The sequence below is a fragment of the Geotrypetes seraphini genome, chromosome 2 (assembly GCF_902459505.1).
Source record: "Geotrypetes seraphini chromosome 2, aGeoSer1.1, whole genome shotgun sequence".
Lineage (NCBI taxonomy): Eukaryota > Metazoa > Chordata > Amphibia > Gymnophiona > Dermophiidae > Geotrypetes > Geotrypetes seraphini.
The window spans coordinates 434,868,825-434,888,495 of NC_047085.1; the positions used below are offsets into that span (position 1 = coordinate 434,868,825).

The 19,671-nt window shown below is 38.5% G+C and overlaps 1 protein-coding gene across 8 annotated transcripts in view; it reads right to left on the reverse strand.

Annotated features, from left to right (window-relative positions):
• NEBL (nebulette) overlaps nucleotides 1-19,671 on the reverse strand; it is a 513,560-nt gene that overhangs the window by 52,205 nt on the left and 441,684 nt on the right. The window lies entirely within an intron of this gene.

Below are 19,671 nucleotides of genomic sequence, written 5' to 3' on the forward strand. Positions count from 1 at the left end.
CAACCCTGAACCGCGGCACTTCGGGGTGAGGATCGCGACAGGCTATTCTTTTTCTTGTTATCTGAATTGGATAGCAATTCTCTTTTTCTTCATCTTCCACAGGTTAAATATAAAGAAGAAATTGGGCTGGGTTGGACCCATGTGGGTTGGGCTGGGCCAGGTTAGGCCCATGTGCCTAAGGCCTCACCCACAGGAGGGGGCTTAAGGCTACTGGGACGATTCCGGTTGGCCCAGGTGCCTCAGGCCCCACCAGAGGCGGGGTTTGAGGTGCCTGGGCCAATCAGGCCCTAAGGCCCACCATTCGACAGATGTCAGGGTCAGGGGTCGGCAGGTGGGGGGCCGATCATGGGTTTGGGGGGGTGATGAGGGCAGGAGGGCCTGGGATCCCTCCTGCCTGTATTTTAGTGGGGGTGAGGGTAGGGGGTTTCGCTGGGGCAGGAGGGCTTGGGCTCCCTCCTGCCCCAATCATGTCGGGAGGGTCGCGGTTTCGCCGGGGCAAGAGGACTTAGGCTCCCTCCTGCCCCGATTGAGTCAGGGGGGTGATGGATCGCAGCAGGAAAGATTGGCTATTTCTCCTGTTGCGATTGTTGCTGGGGGGGGGGGGAGGTAGATTCAGTAACCGGTGTTATTTTTTACAGACACTGGTTATAGAATCCAGCTTTTAGGCAAAGGACTGGCTCCTCCTTCGCTTAAAAGCTCTTGTGTTGAGCGTTTGGGACTTAGGCTTTTTTTTTGTTGATTACATGTTGTTAGTGTAGACGTAGTGGTAGTCTGGAAGTTTAAACAGATGAACATAGAGGCAGGCCATTATTTTTTTAAAAACTCCTTTTGGATGTTTTTTTTGAGAATGAACATTTTCCCTGCTTCTACTTTCAATGTTTAGAGCCTTAGGTCAAAAGGGGACTCAGATGTTTTTTTTTATTATGCCCCTCCACATAAAAAGATCATGAATAATTCTTCAGCTAAACCAGAGAAGATTACTGACTAGAAAAAGGCATCTACAAATAATTGTGTATTTAGCAAATTTTCTAAACAGGCCCCTTTCACAACAATTTTGTAATTTGTCCACAAGGGAGTTCCATATTTTAACTCCTGCACAACAGAAAGTCATTTGACCAGTCTCCACAAACCTCGGGTTAGCATTCGTTTTCATTAAAGCTAAATTCTCAGAACGTAATGATCTGCTTGGCAAATAACTAGGCATATTATTTTTAAACAGTTCTGGTATGATTCCATACAAGAATTGGTGGCAGATCATTACCGCTTTGTACTGTATTCTGCAAACACTAGTCTTTGGATCTCCAGCATTATCTTTGTATCTTACACTACCTTGAGCTATTACTACTGCTGAAAAAGGTATGAATTAAATCTCAAAATCCCTTCTACTATAGATACCCAATCCTCAGCTGTGAACCTCTTGCCTGTGATATCACTATGGAAGGACAGAATACAGAGATGTGCCCAGGCAAAAATATTTTGATCCATTTTTGGATTGCCTATATTTTCCCCTTATTGTCAGGGAGGGGGAAGGGGGTCATTTTATACATTCTTGGAATTCTTTGGACAACTCAGAGTCCCACTATCCCCCCTCCCCTTTTACAAAACTGCAATAGTAGTTTTTAACGCAGGTTAGCACGCTGAATGCTCTGCGCTGCTCCCAATTCTCATAGGAACGCTGAGTATCGGATCAACGCAAAGCATTCAGCATGCGAGCCTGTGCTAAAAAACGCTATCACAGTTTTATAAAAGGGGGGGGGGGGCTATGCTTGGCATGAAGCAAATACAGCATTCCATAAGAAGAATACCATACCAACAGTCAAACACAGTGTTGATAGTGTGATAGTGTGATGCTGTGGGGATGGTTTGCTACCTCAAGACCTGGAAAACTTGCTACTACTGAAGGAACCATAAATTCTACACTGAACAATAACATTCTTAAGGAGAATGTCTAGGTATCTTTCCATGAGCTGAAGCTGAAACATAATTGGATTATAAAGCAAGATGATCGGGGGGCGTGGCTTGGACACGCAAGCAAATGGTCAGGTGATACACGGGCTCCGTGTCAAACAAGCTCTTATTTCAAAATAAAAAGCTCCAATACCGATATTTTTGCTGAAAAAAGCTGTGGATCGTAAGAAAATGGCATCGGGTAAACAAAATAAAAACGATGCAGGAGCCGGAGGATCGGGTACAAGCAGTAATAAAAGATCAAAGCCGGAACCAGGGACACCTTCAAAAGTTCCATTGCCTTCAGAAGGAGATCAAGATATGATGGCAGAAATAAAACAGATCAAAGATATCGTATTAGAAATTAAAAAACAACTTCAAAAGGCAATTGATGATGTAGCCACGCTTACAAAAAGAGTTGATCTAATTGATAACAAAATAACACATTTAGAAGAAAAATCGGAAGAGATACATACTGAAGTTATGCAAAATAAAAAAGCCTGGAAAGAGATGGAAATAATGAAGAGAGATCTGGAAGATTGTTTGAATAGGGAAAAAAGAAATAATTTAAGAATCATTGGGATGCCAGAAGGAGTGGAAAAAAATGATCCCATTACTTTCTTAGAACAATTCCTTCCAAAAATTTTGCCTTTGAAATCTTGAAATCGAAAGAGCGCACAAGAATACCGGGACAAGAAACAGCAATACAAAAAGGTCCAAGAACTTTAATATTTAAACTATTACGATATCAACATGTTGTTGAAATATGTCAGCTGGCTAAAGAAAATAAAAATCTAAGATGTCAGGATGCACGTATACATATCGTACCAGATTTCGCCAGAGAAACTGCCCTCAAAAGAAAACAATTACTTGATTTAAGACCTCAATTACGAGCACTAGGGGCAAGATATGGACTTCTCTACCCAGCGGTTTTGAAAGTAACTTTGGGAAATAAAACACAGAACTTTACCGATTATAAAAAATTAGCAGAATATATTAAACAATGTGAACAACCAATGACTTCTTAAATGAAAAATTGGGAATATTTCAACATTTCAATATGATTGATCTGATATCAAATGTTTTTCACTTTGATTTTATTTTAAGTTAATTTTTACTGCAAAAGAATTCTGAAAATATATAAAAGTTAAAAAAGTGAATTCACCGTTTCGAATGATGGAATTTTCAACTTACTTCAAATAATAACGATGATTACTGTCACGAGCATGGAACTGGCTCGGCATGCCAGTGAAGACGTCGATGGCTGAGTGACGTGGAGGGAGGACGGAGCGTTAACTTTGCCTCGGAGATTCTGCATATACAAGGGACTGGGGAATAGACTGCGACTGCCTTTTGGAAGATATTCCCTCAGCGCCATTGCTTCTCTGCTCTCAAAGGGAAAAGACAGTATGCTAAGAGTACTATAGTCGCTGAGTCAATGCTGAAAGACTGCGCGAAGACAGGAAGTCTTTTTTAGCAAATGATCACACCGGAAGTGAAGAGGATTGGTTGCTTTCACGTCACGTCTACGGAGAGAGAGAAGGGAACTCGAAAAGGAAGTTAAAAATAAGGCGTTCATATTACTGGAAGAAAACGGATGAAAAGACTCTTATATATATGAAAAATATATAGAATAAAATAAACTGATTCATAGGGAAAAATAATATTTTATTTTTATAGAAATATATTAGTTGCATGATTTAGAAAGTATATTTTAACCCATTTTCTTACAGATATAGTTTTTAACAAGATAAAAGGGAAGGGTCAATTGATATATCTCTCTAAGATTTTGTATGACTGATTTGGAAATACGAGTAAGTATGATAGTGGGAATGGGTTATGAAAATTTTTATTTATGTTTTATTTTTAAATATTTTATTATTTTCTAATTTTCGAATATTTGGGAGAAATGGTTTTTATGAATGGAATTGAAAATGCATGTGATGACTGATTTAAGTTAATTGAAAGATTCTTATATCTATGAAAAATATATAGAGTGACTGATTTAAGAATATGAGTAAATATGATTGTGAGAATGGATGGAAAAGAAAGCAAAGATATAGAAATATTAAATTCTATTAGCAATATGTTATGTTATTATTGTGGAGTAATAGATACAAAATTATAATTTTTTAGCTTGTGATGGAGTGATGTCATACCTGATCTAATTTGCGTTTCCAAGTGTTCGTAGATGTATGGGGAGGGGAGGGAGGGAATGGGTGGGCTTTAAAATTGCAGGGTTTGGGTGAAGTAGGCAATTCTTTGATTTATCTTATATATGGGAAAATGGAGTTTATAAAGAATATTGAAGATTGGGTTGATACATTACAAATTATATTAGTGCATAATGGGTCTTAAGATAATATCTTTAAACGTTAATGATCTCAATCACCCGATTAAAAGAAAAAAGGCATTATTATTTTTAAAAAGACAGAACGCTGATATATGCTGCATACAAGAGACCCATCTGTCAAATAATGAATCTATAAAGCTAAAAGGTGATTGGGTCAAACAATGTTATTTTTCTTCGGCAATAGGGAAAAAAGCTGGTTCTGCTTCATTTAAATTTAAGGCAGCTGATCCTCTTGGAAGGTGGGTATACCATGTGGAAATGGACATGGGAAATGCCACCATGACGCTCTTCAATATATATGCCCCTAATTTGAATCAGAATGAATTTTTTAAAACTCTGCAACAATTGATTCTTCCACTGGCTACTTCAAATCTAGTAGTAGCAGGGGATTTCAATGCTGTTATGGATCCATTGATGGATAAAAGTCCGAGAAGATTTATAAAATCGTTAGGCCTTGATAATTTGGTACAATCTTGTGATTTAAAAGATATTTGGCGAATACTTCATTTTGATGGTCGGGAATTTTCGTTTTGCTCCCAGGTTCATAATTCTTTTTCTAGAATAGATTACATTTTTTTTCTAATCAATTAGTACATCAAGTCACACAGGCTGTCATCGATCCAATTATACTATCTGATCATGGTGGAGTGTGGATTGAAATTAAAATAATAGATCAGAATGGAAATAGACCTATATGGAGATTAAATAATACATTGCTTGCAGATAATGACTTTTGTGAAAATCTTCAGGAAAAAATGAAAGATTATTTTCAAATTAATGATACAGAAGGAATTTCAGTAGAGACTTTGTGGGATGCTTTTAAAACATACATTAGAGGACAAATTATTTCTTATTCAGCTTTGCAAAGAAAAAAAGAAAAAAAGCAATTTACAGATTTGGAAAAAGTGGTTAAGTCTCTAGAATCAAAATTAATTGAAAAATGGGATTATTTGACACAACAAGAACTGTTAAAAGCTAAAGGTAAATATAATGAAATTTCTTCAAAAATAATTAGAAAAGATTTATTTGTAAAGCAAGCTTTGTATTATGGAAATTCAAATAAGGCGGGAAGAATGCTGGCAAATTATCTTAAAGCAAAAAAAAAAAAAAAAATAATAATTGCTATTAAAAATGAGAATGGTGAAATGTTGTCCCAAATTGAACCCATTATAAAAGTTTTTAAAATTTTATAAAGATTTGTATTCTTCTGAGCCTTATTCGGAAAAGGAAAAGGAAGGTTTAGATTTTTTAAAGTTAATAGAGGGACCAAAGATTCCTGAACATATAAAACGAAGTCTGAGGAGCCAATATCATTAAAAGAGTTAGATACAGCTTTGAAATCCCTTAGGGTTGGATCCGCTCCAGGTGGAGATGGTTATACAGTGGAGTTTTATAAATCATTTCAAAACAGTATAATGCCCTATTTATTAAAATTGTATCAGACACAACTAAATAAAGGTTGTATTACAGGTACTATGGCTGAATCAATAACTATAGTTTTACCTAAGCCAAATAAAGATCCCACTTTGGTTTCAAATTATAGACCTATTTCTTTAATAAATGTAGATGGAAAAATTTTAACTAAGGCATTAGCATTAAGATTGGCTAAAGCTCTCCCTTACATTATAGATATGCATCAGACAGGTTTTGTTGCTCAAAGACATTCATCTCATAATACTAGATTGGCACATCACATGTTGTATTTGACAAAATCCATTAATGACCCAGCATTTTCTATTTCATTAGATGCTGAGAAAGCTTTTGATAGAGTGGAATGGACCTTCATGTATCAGGCAATGGAATGGTTTGGTATAGGATCCGGATTTATACAAATAATAAAAGCATTGTATAGCTCCCCTGTTGCTAGATTGTATATTAATAACAATTTTTCAGAACGGTTTATTCTACAGAGGGGGGTTAGACAAGGATGCCCACTATCTCCTTTGCTTTTTGATATCGTTTTGGAACCCTTGTTATTAGCTATTGAACAGGTAAAGGAGATACAGGGTATTCCACATTCGGATAGAGAATATAAATTATCAGCATATGTGGATGATATTTTACTTTATTTGAGAAATCCGGAAACAACCATTCCACACTTGCTTGAATTGATTGAAAAAGTTGGAAAATTTTCAGGATATAAAATAAACTGGAATAAATCAGAAGTGCTTCCATTCAATGTACATTGTACAAAAAGTCTATTTGACTCATTTTCTTTTATCTGGAAAGAGGAGGGTTTAAAATACTTAGGAATTTGGATTGCAAAAACTGTGGATGAGACTATGAAAATTAATGAAAAAAATTTATTACAAAAAGTGTCAGAAATGTGTGAGCAATGGAATCCTTTGTGCATATCTTGGTGGGGGAGAGTGCAAACTGTAAAAATGATGATCTTACCAGTAGTTTGTTACCAAATGGGTATGATACCAATTTTTTTTCAGGGGTCTTTTTATAAAAAATTGGATAAGATTTTAACAAAATTTATTTGGCTTGGAAAAAAACCCCAGAATTCCTCTAGTATCTTTACAAAGACCAACTGCGGAGGGAGGGGTAAATTTTCCAAATTTTTATAGGTACCATCAAGCCTATATTATGCGTCAAGGTATGTATTGGATCCTCCCAGAGCCCATCGAAAATATACCAGATTGGTTCTGGTTAGAATGGAGACTAATGTTTCCTTTACGTCTGAGTCATGTTATCAGTATTCAAATGCCAAGGTTATATAAGGAGCACAAAATATTTGTTGATACTTGGAAAACTATAAGGTATATAAGTAATCTAACTCCTATTCCAATAACTAAATCAACGACTCAAACAATATGGCTCAATCCGAAGATCAAAGTTGGCGGTTTTAAAATTATCTGGAAACATTGGATGATCGCTGGAATTCGTATTTTAGAAGATGTAATGAATAAAGGTAAACTGCTTGAGTTTTCACAATTGCAAAATAAATTTGGTTTGAATAAATCACAATATTTCAGATGGATGCAATTGAAGCAGGCCATTCAGGTAGGGTTCCCTGAATGGAAAAACCTTAATAATTATCATAGTATGGAATTCTTATGTTTTCAGATAGATTCCATGGGTCACCAAGCCGCAATGTGGTATAAATTGATATCTGGATTCGTACATAAAAAGAAAAAAAATGGTCTTAGAGATATTTGGAGCATTGAGATTAAGCATCAGATTAATGCATCTCAATGGCCACGACTTTGGTCTTGGAGGTTAAGATAGAACAAGCTCCGATCCCATATAGGGAGGAGCGAGGCCAAATCAGCCGAAGCCGGAGCGAAAGAGGGTAGGGGGGGGGGGGTTGGGGGGAGGGAGTAGGACAAGGAACCAATCAGCGAGGAAAAGCCGGGGGGGGTTTAGGAGAAGGGGAAGCGGAAGGGAAGTCGCCCCTTTTCCCAACGGAGACACAAGGAGACAGACGCGACTTCTTACCTCCTCTCACGCTGAAAGTTTTTTAGCCTGCACCTCCGCTCCTGCCGAAAAAGTTTTAGCCGGCAGTCCAGGAGGCAAGAACCAATCGAGGCAGCAGCCCACCTCCAGCGATTTTCCCTCTGCGACGCCAGCCCATCCAACTTGCTCTGCACTCCGGGTAAGTCTGTGAGGAGGAGGCGGACGAAAACTCCGCGGCACTCGCGGCCCGCAAAAGCCCTGAATTTCGCCGTTTTCTGTCACATGTGTCGGGAGGGGAGGGAGGAGGCATCCGCTAGGTGCGAGTGCGGCGCCACGTGGCCCGGCACCGTCCTTTGTCGTCGCTGCGGCGGACCCCTGCGGGGCGTCTGGAGCGCCGCCTGTAAAAAAAAAAAAAAAAAAATACGCCGACCGGAATTTTGATCCCTCGCGCCGGGAGGTGGGGGGAGAGGGCGTCCTGGGCGGCCTGGAGGGGCGAGTGCGGCTCCACGTGGGGGCGGCCCGGTCGCTACTCCACATGTGCTCTCCCCGTGTACAGACCTCCGTGTGACTTGGGACACCCCGCCCGCATGGCTGGGAGGCCAGAGGGCCATGCGGGTCTGGGGGCCGCTGGCTGCGGGGTCATGCGCCGCCCCAGAGCCGACGTGGATTGGCCACGTGGGCCAGGACGCTCCCCCTCCTCCGCTGTTGTGTCTTCCCTGAGAGCCATGAGATTGGTGTGGTGAGCTTAGCAACCGGTTTTTCTTCCCTTTGTCTCTCTAACAATAAAAAAAAAAAAAAAAAAAAAAAAGGCTATCACAACATGTGTATAATTAACATACATTGTCAGCTTCTATGAGACAAACTTGTTTTTTTATTTTACATAGAGCTTTATGGACCCCTACACGTTTACATAGAATTGATAGCTCTAAGTCTAATAGATGCTGGCATTGTCATCTAGAAGCAGGGACATTAGATCATCTTTTATTTTATTGTCCATTCATATTAATATTTTGGAAATCAATTTGGCCTCAAATTAATAGGATGTTAGAAAATCCGGTAGCCTTGACATATGATACGATTTTGTTTGGTACTGCAATGAGAGCTCAGAGTCAAATTTCGTCAAATAACAATAAACTTTTATTTATATTGACTGGAGTAGCAGTTCAACAAATTACACATAACTGGAAAAATTGTGACAGATTAAACTATAATTTTTGGTGGAACTCAGTTTGCCATATATATAAGATGGAGCGTACATTTGCAATACAAAAAGGATATATAGATAAGTTTAAGAGGATTTGGGGACCATTAACAGATTTTTGTAATGACTGATTTTAATTTTTTCCCATAATAAGATAATGATTAAAGGAGGGAGGATGGGAGGGGGTAAGGTTTTTATTCTCTTTATTATAAATTATAAATAACTTATCATAATAGATGTTATTCTTATATGAAACTAACAAAGTAAAGGGAGGGAAGAGGATTTATAATTAAATAATAATTGATAAAGTCATTAAAGTTTATATGATGTGTAAAATCATAATAAGGATAATATAAGATATGTTTTATATAAAGTACATTATAGAGATATCAAGTGTATTGTTAAGATAATTGTATGAAAATGTATGAAAATTTATGACACTTGTTGTTATATGAAAAAATCAATAAAAAAGTTAAAATATGAAAAATATGAAAGCAAGATGATCTAAAATATGAATGGCTGAGAAAAAACAAGTTTTGGATTGGCCTAGTCAAAGTCCTGACTTGAACCTAATAGAGATGCCGAAGCAAGACAGTTCATGCACAAACCTATGAAAGTGTCTGAATTAAAAAAGTTCTGCAAAAAAAAAAAAAAAAAAGTGGGCCAAGATTCCTAAACAGTGGTGTGAAAGATTGTCATAAAAATTATAGGAAGTGATTGGTTTTAATTATTGCTGCTAAAAGTGATGCATGCAACTTGTGCAGAATTGGATAAAAATATTAAATCCAACAAACTCATTTTGAGTTGGGGAACTAATTTTCTAAAATCTTCCTAGGTTAGATAAATCTATAGATGAACTTAACAAACTGTTGTTAAAATGTACTCGTATATTATAATTGTTCAATTGTGAGAGATTGAAACTCTCTTATAATTACTTACATAAGCTCATTTAGGGAAGAAAGCCCTGATTTTATTAAAGATGTTTAAAGTTAGGCGCCTAGATTGGCGTGCCTAGCCGATCTAGGTGCCTTAATTGAGGCTGACAATTGAAAGTACCATTAAAAGCCAATTTTAAAAAATAATTTGCCGGTAGGCATCTAACTCAGTAGGTGCCTACCACTTCAAGGCAGGCATCTAGTCATTGGTGCTGAATATCTGGGGCTAGTTCAAAATATGCTGGCCACTAAAGCTTATGCAGGTCCCACCTTATATTCAGCTGGGACGTGCATAAACGCATCCAAAGTTAGTAACATAGTACATCAGGGCTGCCCAAGTCCGGTCCTCGAGATCTACTGGCAGGCCAGGTTTTCTGAATATCCACAATGAACATGCACGAGAGAGATTTGCCTGCACTGCCTTCTTGGTATGCAAATCTCTCTCGTGCATGTTCATTGTGGATATCCAGAAAACCTGGCCTGCCAGTAGATCTCTAGGACCGGACTTGGGCAGAGCTGTAGTCCATGATAGCAGATAGACCTGAATGGTCCATCCAGTCTGTCCAACAGATACACTCGTATTACTGGGGCAATAGACCATAGAAGTCCACCCAGTATTGGCTTTAGGTTCCCACTGCTGGATTTGCCATCTAAACCCACTCCAGCCTATCCTAACCATCCTGTCACTGGGGCTTCTATCAAAGCTCTCACCAGCTCATCCTAAACCAAATCACCATAAACAGGATGCCCAGTACCGGCCTTAATTTGTTTTATACCATTCATTTTCTAATTAGAGATCCTCTGTGTTCGTCCCATGTGTTTTTTTTTAATTCCGTCACCGTTTTCATCTTCACCACTTCCCTCGGGAATGCATTCACTATCCTCTCCATGAAAAAGAATTTCCTAATGTTATTCCTAAGTCTGCTGCCCTGCAACCTCAATTCATGCCCTCTAGTTGTACCATTTCCTTTCTCTGGAAAAGACTTGTTTTTATATTAATACCTTTCAAGTATTTAAAACATCTGTATCATATCTCCCCTGTCCCTCCTCTCCTCTAGAGTATGCATAATCAGATCTTCCAATCTCTTCTTGTATGTCTTTTGGCACAAGCTCCATACCACTTTTGTCACTTTTCTCTGGATCGCTTCATATCTTTTTACATCCTTAGCCAAATACAACTTCCAAACTAAACAAAGTACTCCAGATGAGGCCTCACCAATGACCTGTACAGAGGCAACAGCATTTCTTTTCTTCTGCTGGTTATGCCTCTTTCTATACATAAGAACATAAGAATTGCGGCTGCTGGGTCAGACCAGTGGTCCATCATGCCCAGCAGTTAGCACACGCGGCAGCCCCCAGGTCAAAGACCAGTACCCTAACTGAGACTAGCCCTACCAGCGCACTTATTGTTAAGCAGGATCCTGTCCAACCCTGTCTTGAATCCCTGGAGGGTGTTTTCCCCCACGAGAGAATCTGGAAGAGTGTTCTAGTTTTCCACCACTCTCTGGGTGAAGAAGAACTTCCTTACGTTCGTCCGGAATCAACTAGAGTGCCCTCTCGTTCTCCCTACCTTGGAGAGGGTGAACAACCTGTCCTTATCTACTAAGTTTATCCCCTTAAGTACCTTGAATGTTTCGATCAAGTTCCCTCTCAATCTCTTCTGTTCGAGGGAGAAGAGGCCCAGTTTCTCCAATCTTTCATTGTATGGCAGCTCCCCCAACCCCTTAACCATCTTGGTTGCTCTTCTCTGGACCCTCTCGAGTAGTACCATGTCCTTCTTCATGTACGGCGACCAGTGCTGTACACAGTACTCCAGGTGAGGGCACACCATGGCCCGGTACAGCAGCATGATAACCTTCTCTGATCTGTTCGTGATCCCCTTCTTTATCATTCCTAGCATTCTGTTTGCCCTTTTTGCCGCCGCCACACATTGTGCAGACGGCTTCATCGACTTGTCGATCAGAACTCCCAGGTCCCTTTCCTGGGAGGTCTCTCCAAGTACTGCCCCGGACATCCTGTATTCATGCCTGAGATTTTTGTTACTGACATGCATCACTTTACACTTTACATTGGCTTTTTTCTCATCAGTTTCCACATAGCTGTTTGAAACTTCTTTCAGTCTCACAATTCCATTTTTTGCCTTCCTCCATTCACTAATATACCTGAAAAAATTTTTGTCACCCTTTTTTACATTTCTAACCATTTGCTCTTCCCCTTGCACTATCGCCAGATATATCTATCTCTCTTGGCTTCTTTCAATTTAATCTGGTATTCTGTTCTGTGCTTCTCTTCTTCAGTTTTTATGTATTTCACAAACGCAAACTTTTTTGCCTTTATTTTCTCTATCACTTTTTGGAAAACCATATCGGTTTCCTTTTTCTCTTGCTTTAGTTTATTTTCTTCATATAAAGGTCGATGGCCAATTTTATTGCTCCTTTCAAGTTATACTCCACTTTCGATCCAAAAAACATCCAAGTTGGAAATGTCCAAATGGTCTACATTTGGATATAGGAAGGGCCAACCTTGTAATGCAGGGGTGTCAAATGTCGGTCCTCGAGGGCCGCAATCCAGTCGGGTTTTCAGGATTTTCCCAATGAATAAGCATGAGATCTATTTGCATGAACTGCTTTCATTGTATGCTAATAGGTCTCATGCATATTCATTGGGGAAATCCTGAAAACCCGACTAGATTGTGGCCCTCGAGGACTGACATTTGACACCCGTGTTGTAATGGACTGGTCACCCACACATGCCAACAGAGCAGTGGGATAACTTAGAGGACACTGCTGTGAGCTTCACATAAAGAGTACCATATGTACATTTATTTATTTATTCAATTTTCTATACCGTTCTCCCAGGGGAGCTCAGAACGGTTTACATGCATTTATTCAGGTACTCAAGCATTTTTCCCTGTCTGTCTCGGTGGGCTCACAATCTATCTAATGTACTTGGGGCAATGGGGGGATTAAGTGACTTGCCCAGTGTCACAAGGAGCAGGTGGGATTGAACTCACAACCTCAGGGTGCTGAGGCTGTAGCTTTAACCACTCTCTACATCTTAACATAACCCCCTTATAATTTAGAGCAAACACTCCAAACTCCCCTAATGCCTACAATACCTACCTGTCTACTACCACAATAGCCCTTAAGGCTAAAAGTGGCATCAGAGTAGAGTTTTGGTGGCTTCAGACTTTCCACCATAAATTTACTGGTTAGAATGGCTTATGACCTAGCTCTTCCTTTGGTTCACTAGCCTACTTAATAGGCTACTTAAGACACCTATGTGCTACTCTAGTAGGCTTTCCTATACCTGGTGATGTTGTTCTAGAGAGAGGTATGTACTTTTCATTCAGAGATTTGTGGGGTGGGAGGGGATGTGTGACACTGGAGGAAGTAGGGTTCATTACTTAGTCCCTCCAGTGGTCATTTGGTCAGTTTGGGAACATTTTGGCACTTATATGCTTTTAAAACAGGTATAGCTCAGAATGTCTAAGCTCCATCTAGAGAAAAATATCCAAGTGCTGATTTTTGGACATTTTTGTGTTTTGAAAATGCCCCTATTAATGAATGTAATATCGAATTTAAGCATTAAAATAAAATTTCAAAAAGGGGGGCCTGGCTATGAAAAAGTACTGCAAGATTGCCAGTAAAGGTCATAGTGACCTTTTTCATGCCAAACTCAAAACAGGCAGCAACAAGTGGGCGTTTTTCTTGTCTGTAGGACCTCTTAGACCAGCAAGATTCCAAGTAGGTGGGAGAGGGGTCTCAAATGGTGCTATTATTGATTCAGAGAGGTGGGAAGGAAGGGGGATTGGGAGGGGAGGGGGCACCCATTACTTCTCTTGTTACTATCTGGAAGTTAACCAGGCTCTGGCCAATATTCAGACTGGTGCCTAGTTAGCTCCAGCTAAAGTTTAGACAGCTTTTTTACTGTCCTATCTTTAGCTACTTACTTAAGCAGTTAGTGGTCTGAATGTTGCTAACCATCTAATTATTGGCTCTTCCCAGGCTCTATTACTACTAATCATTTCTATCGTGCTGCTAGACATACACAGTGCTGTACATTAAAACATTTAAGAGACAGTCCCTGCTCTGTAGAGCTTACTATCTAATCAAACACACAGGGCAAGGAAGGAACTAGGGAGTTTCTCAGGCAAGGGTGCTTTACACGCAAGTGGGGGTTAGGAGTTAAAAGCAACCTTGAAAAAGTGGACTTTTAGCCTAGATTTGAATACAGCTAGGGATGGAGCTTGACATACTGACACAGAGAGTCTGTTCCAGGTGTATGGTACGACAAGAGAGAAGGAACGTAGTCTGGTGTTGGCAGTAATGGAGAAGGGTACAGGTAAGAGAGACTTGCCCAACGAGCGGAGTTCCCAGGAAGGAATATAGGGAGAGATAATAGAAGAGAGATATTAAGGAGCTGCTGGGTGAATGCACTTGTAGTTCAATAAGAGGAGTTTGAACTGTATGTGGAAATGGAAAGGAGTGACATAAGCATAGCAACTCTGGTGCAATATAAGTCGTGCAGCAGAACTTTGAAGGGGAGAGAGATGGTTACGTGGAAGAACTGTGAAAAGCGAGTTACAATAGTCATGCGAGACTGAGATAGTATTTACTGTAGAACTCTATCAAAAATCCATCCACAGATCACCCCAGCACTAACCAGTCTGCAGGGACAATTAGTGGTAATATTTAGCAGCTCTGTCTGTTTGGGGGCCACTTAATATCAATGACTAGGCCAGTGGTTCCCAACCCTGTCCTGGAGGAACACCAGGCCAATTGGGTTTTGAGGCTAGCCCTAATGAATATGCATGAAGCAAATTTGCATGCCTATCACTTCCATCATATGCAAATCTCTCTCATGCATATTCATTAGGGCTAGCCTGAAAACCCGATTGGCCTGGTGGTCCTCCAGGACAGGGTTGGGAATCACTAGACTAGGCAGCCCCCTCAAAAACCCAGAAGGTTATGAGCAGAATGGCCTCACTTCACACACACTCTGTGGTAAAGGGATATCCACCTCAAAGAAGGTGCCTGAAGATTCTATTATATAAAGTAATAAAAAGAACATGAACACCCAATTATAAAGCAGTATTAGGGGAGTTTAGATATTCTACTATAGCAGTATCCACTGATCAACTGTTGACCTTTAGAATTACTCTTTAGGCTAGGTTTTGAATCCAATTGCATCTGTATATGTCCTCACCTTGATTTAGAACTAAACTTTGACAACTGAAACAAGTCAGTAGACAATTAGAAAGATGCTGGTAGGGTTCTTTAAAATCATTAGACAGCATGAAATATAGATCTCATCTTAAAGAGAGCACAGCTTGAGGATTAGAGAGATTAATAAATGTTTCCTTTCTCAAATTAAGAATTGTCAAAGGCCCTGTTCACCTTGCTTGAGAACATTCAAAGACCACCTTTGTCTGCTTATTTATTTATAACATCCATTTGTTATATCACAGAGCTTCAAGGTGGCTACATCCACATAAAACAAAATTATGTTTTTCACACAGAACATTAATGCACCCCTGAGCTGTGAAATTTGTGCTGATCATTTTTCTCAAAAGAGTTTAACTGGTCATTGGGAACAAAAAAAGAAGTGGGGAAGGGTCACAGGTAAAGCCACTGTGTAGACAAACACGTTTATTTAAAATATTAAATTTCAAGTAAAATTTGCACAAGTTTATCAAGTTTGTTATAACATTTGATTAATCGCTTATTCCGAATTCTAAGCGATGTACAAAGTGATAAAATTACAAAATATAGGAAGACAAACATAAAAGAGATGTACCATAACTACTAATAAATTGTAGTAAATAAAATTACAAACATAAACGACAAGTTTCATAACTACTAATACATAATAATAAATTAAATTACACGTACATTACTAAAAACATAGGGAAAACTCGGGATGAAATACAATCTAGCTATAAAAGTAGAACAATTAAGGTTAAAAACAATAGGAAGGGGAATAAAAAACAATCAAAGTAGTTAAAAATGGATTAAGAGCCAAGCAGTTCAAATAAACATTGAATGCATCTTGAAAAAGAAGACTCTTTAGTTTGCTTTTACATTTTTCAAGATTCTTTTCATCTCTCAGATGAATTGGAAGAGAATTCCAGGATTGGGGAGCCGTAACAGAAAAAATAGTCTGCCGCCGCGTATTAATAACTTTAAGAGAAGGGATGATCAACAAATTTTGGTCACTTGATCTCAAGAGTCTAGGTGATGTATATGGAATTAAAACCCTATAAATAAAGGCTGGGGTTTTAAATACCAGAGATTTAAAAGTAAGGAGGCATAGTTTATACATAATGCGGTGAGCAACAGGAAGCCAATGAGCTTTCTCAAGTAAGGGAGTGACGTGATCAAATTTTTTGGCTTTCGTAATGAGTTTGATTGAGGCATTCTGGATGATTTGCAGACGTCTAATTTCCTTTTGAGACAGTCCTTTGAACAGGGCGTTACAGTAGTCAATTTTAGAAATAACTAGAGAGTGAACTAGAATATTTAGAGATTTTGAACATAAGAATTTAGATATAGAATGAATTTGACGGAGTCTATAAAAAGTTGTTTTGACAACATCACTAATATGGTCATGATAAGATAATTTATCATCAAAAATAATTCCCCAAATCCTGATTTCATGAACTAAATTCAAAGAGATGCCCTTAATAGTAATCGGGGAAGAAAGTTTAAGACAATCTTTCCAAGGAAAGAGCATAATGTTTGTTTTTTCAATGTTAAGAGCTAATCTGTTTGTGTCAAGCCATTGGTGAATTTGCTCAAGTTTTCCAGTTATGGCTGAAATTTCACAAGAATTATTGGGATCAAGAGGGTGTAATAATTGAATGTCATCTGCGTAAGCAAATACGGAGAAGCCAATAGATTGACAGAGTGTCATAAGGGGTGCAAGGAAGATATTGAAAAGAAGAGGAGAAAGAATAGATCCCTGCGGAATGCCATAGGGTGCAGAAAAACTATCAGAAGACGAATTGTTAAAGAAAACAGTAGAAGAACGATTGTCAAAGTAAGATTTAAACCAAAGGAGAACCTGATCTGTGATACCAATAGAATGAAGTCTATTTAGTAAAAGGTTGTGATCGATAGTATCAAAAGCAGATGAAAGATCGATGGAAATCAAAAGAACGGATGTATGATGATCTAGATGATAAAGTATATAAGTTGTCATGTCAATTAGCGAATGTTCGGTTGAATGATATTGAATAAAACCCGTTTGATTTGGGTGTAAGACATTTGTTTTCTCTACAAATAAAACAAAACATGGAACGCATGTAAAGTCCTTGGTAATAGAGAATATACTAAACCCAAACACAGTCTGTGTTTCGGCCACAAGGTCCTTCCTCAGGGGTATAACAGTAGCCTAAAAAAACAGAAACAAAACAACAAATATAACAACAATTAAAGATACATACTGATATGATATGTACCTGAGGTAAATCCTAAAAGAACCATGTAAAGAAGTACATAAAGAAGAACAATTCATGAAATATAAAAACACATTTAAAATTGGAGTAACATAAAGATGTAAAAATATGAACATGATAATAGGCACAAAGCACTTTAACCAAGCAATGAAATAAAACATATACGACATAAATATCATAAATGCATAAATGTCATATAATCATGAATAAAATACATACATAAGAAAGTAAAAATATAAGACATAAATAGCATGAGTATGGAAATAAATATGGTGTGTCTAAGTATAATAACATGTAGATACAAACAGAAGAAGGAGCAGAACAAAATCAGATAAAGCCAGTAGATGGCGACAATTGACATAAAATCAAACCAAATTGAGGTTACCAAAAAGTAAAGAGTAAAAACAAAGAAGAAAAATCCAGTAATATGGACCAAGCACCAGTAAAAACTAAAATTATCAACAAACAATAAAAGCTTAAATACAGTGGATAAAAAGGGGGAAATGAAAAAGATATGTGTAGAACCTTGCAGAAGGACTCACAAAGTTCCTGCTGCCTAGTACAATGTGGGTAAACAAACGCTAGAAGGGAACACAGAAGAAGGAAGAAGTGAGGGTACAAAAGGCTAAATGAACTATCCAAAAGAAAAGCATAAAAAAGGCCTGGGTGCACAGAGTAAGAAGGAACTTACCAATCAAGGAAATAAACGCTGTGATAGACTGGAACCGCTGCTAAGTGAAGTCGCATTCAAAAACGAAAGTAAATATAAGCTAAAATTTACACCAAGAACAAAACGTGAAGGAACGTGTTGACATCACCCACTGGCTGTGAGAGGTAAAAGACAAGCGAGTAAGGGCCAGGAGATGTGATGATGTCATAAAATGACCATGTGGGAGAAAAACCAAAATGCACTAAAGGATAAAAATATATAGGAGAAACTTAAGATCAGGAAGAAACAGACACAAAAGGGCTGAATCTGAATAAAGTCATTATAATAAAAAATCATAGGGACACAATGCTAGTGCTGGACATAGGCTAGACAAAAAAGAAAACAAAAGGAAAAAAGTGTGTGTGGGGGGGAGACCAAAGGCACCAAATGAATGGGAGTCTAGATTTAAAAACAATGAATATATCTAGTGCATAAAATGGGATTATACACACAAAATAAAACAGCATGGAAATGTAAAAGAAGGGGAAAAAAAAGGGGAGGGGAGAAGAAGGGAGGAAGGGAAGAAAATAAGAATCAAAGCCAAGATGGCGAAAAAGGGAATGTTGTAAAAAGGGGGAAACTAAGGCAACAATGAATACAAGAAGGGACAAGTGGGGTTGGAGGATAAAAAAATGGAGGGGGAGAAGGGGGAAGGAGGGAGAAAAAGGGAAGTAGGGAGGGGGGAAGGAGAAGACAAAAATGGAAAGAGGAAAAAAAAGAATGGAAAGGAGAGGGGGAGGAGTAGGAAGGAGGGAAGAATGGGAAGGAAGGACAAGGATGAGAAAAGGGGATAATGGGAAGGAAGGCGATGGTAGCGGGGAAAGATGGAGGGAGAAGAAAAAAAATGGAAAAAAGGGGGAGAGGGGAGAGAAGGGTGATGTGTGGGAAGAAAGAGCAGAAGGTGGAAAGGAAGGGGAAGAAGAGAAGGAAAAGAAAGAGGAGAAAATAGAAAGGGAAGGAAGATAAAAGAGAGAGGAATGAAGGTGGAAGCAAGTCAGTCGAAAAAACGTAAAAATCATATTTCACTGGTAAATCATTTAGAGAAAAACTGAGAAGTCTATTTCAGAATTTAAGCCATGTGGTTTCAGACTTTGAAAATCAAAAATGAATCTTTATTCCTCTTGAATAAGGATGTTATCAACATCTCCTCCTCTTATATTATGGGCTCCTTTTACAAAGCCACGCTCGGGCCTTAATGCACAGAATAACACGCGCTAGCCACTACCGCCTCCTTTTGCGCAGGAGGTAGATTTTTGGCTAGCGCACCTTTGTAAAAGGAGCCCTATGTGTGACAATCTTGAGTACAAGAAATTTCAGATCGTCTATGGTGTGATTCATAGTCCAAAATATAGAATAGGGAAATATACGAAAGCAATTTGGTGTTGTGAATGTATGGAGATCAGAAAAACTATCAAACACAAATATAATGATCTCTAAAATAAAATTTCAGTGTAAATACTCAATACCAATAAAAGCTTAAATAGTGGATAAAAAGGGGAAATGATGAAAAAGATATGTGTAGTACCTTACAGAAGGACTCACAAAGTTCCTGCCGCTTAGTACAATGTGGGTAAACAAATGCTAGAAGGGAACACAAAAAAAGTTTTTCCAATTAATTATGATTTTTAAGATTATTGGTATTGAGTATTCACATTGAAATTTTCT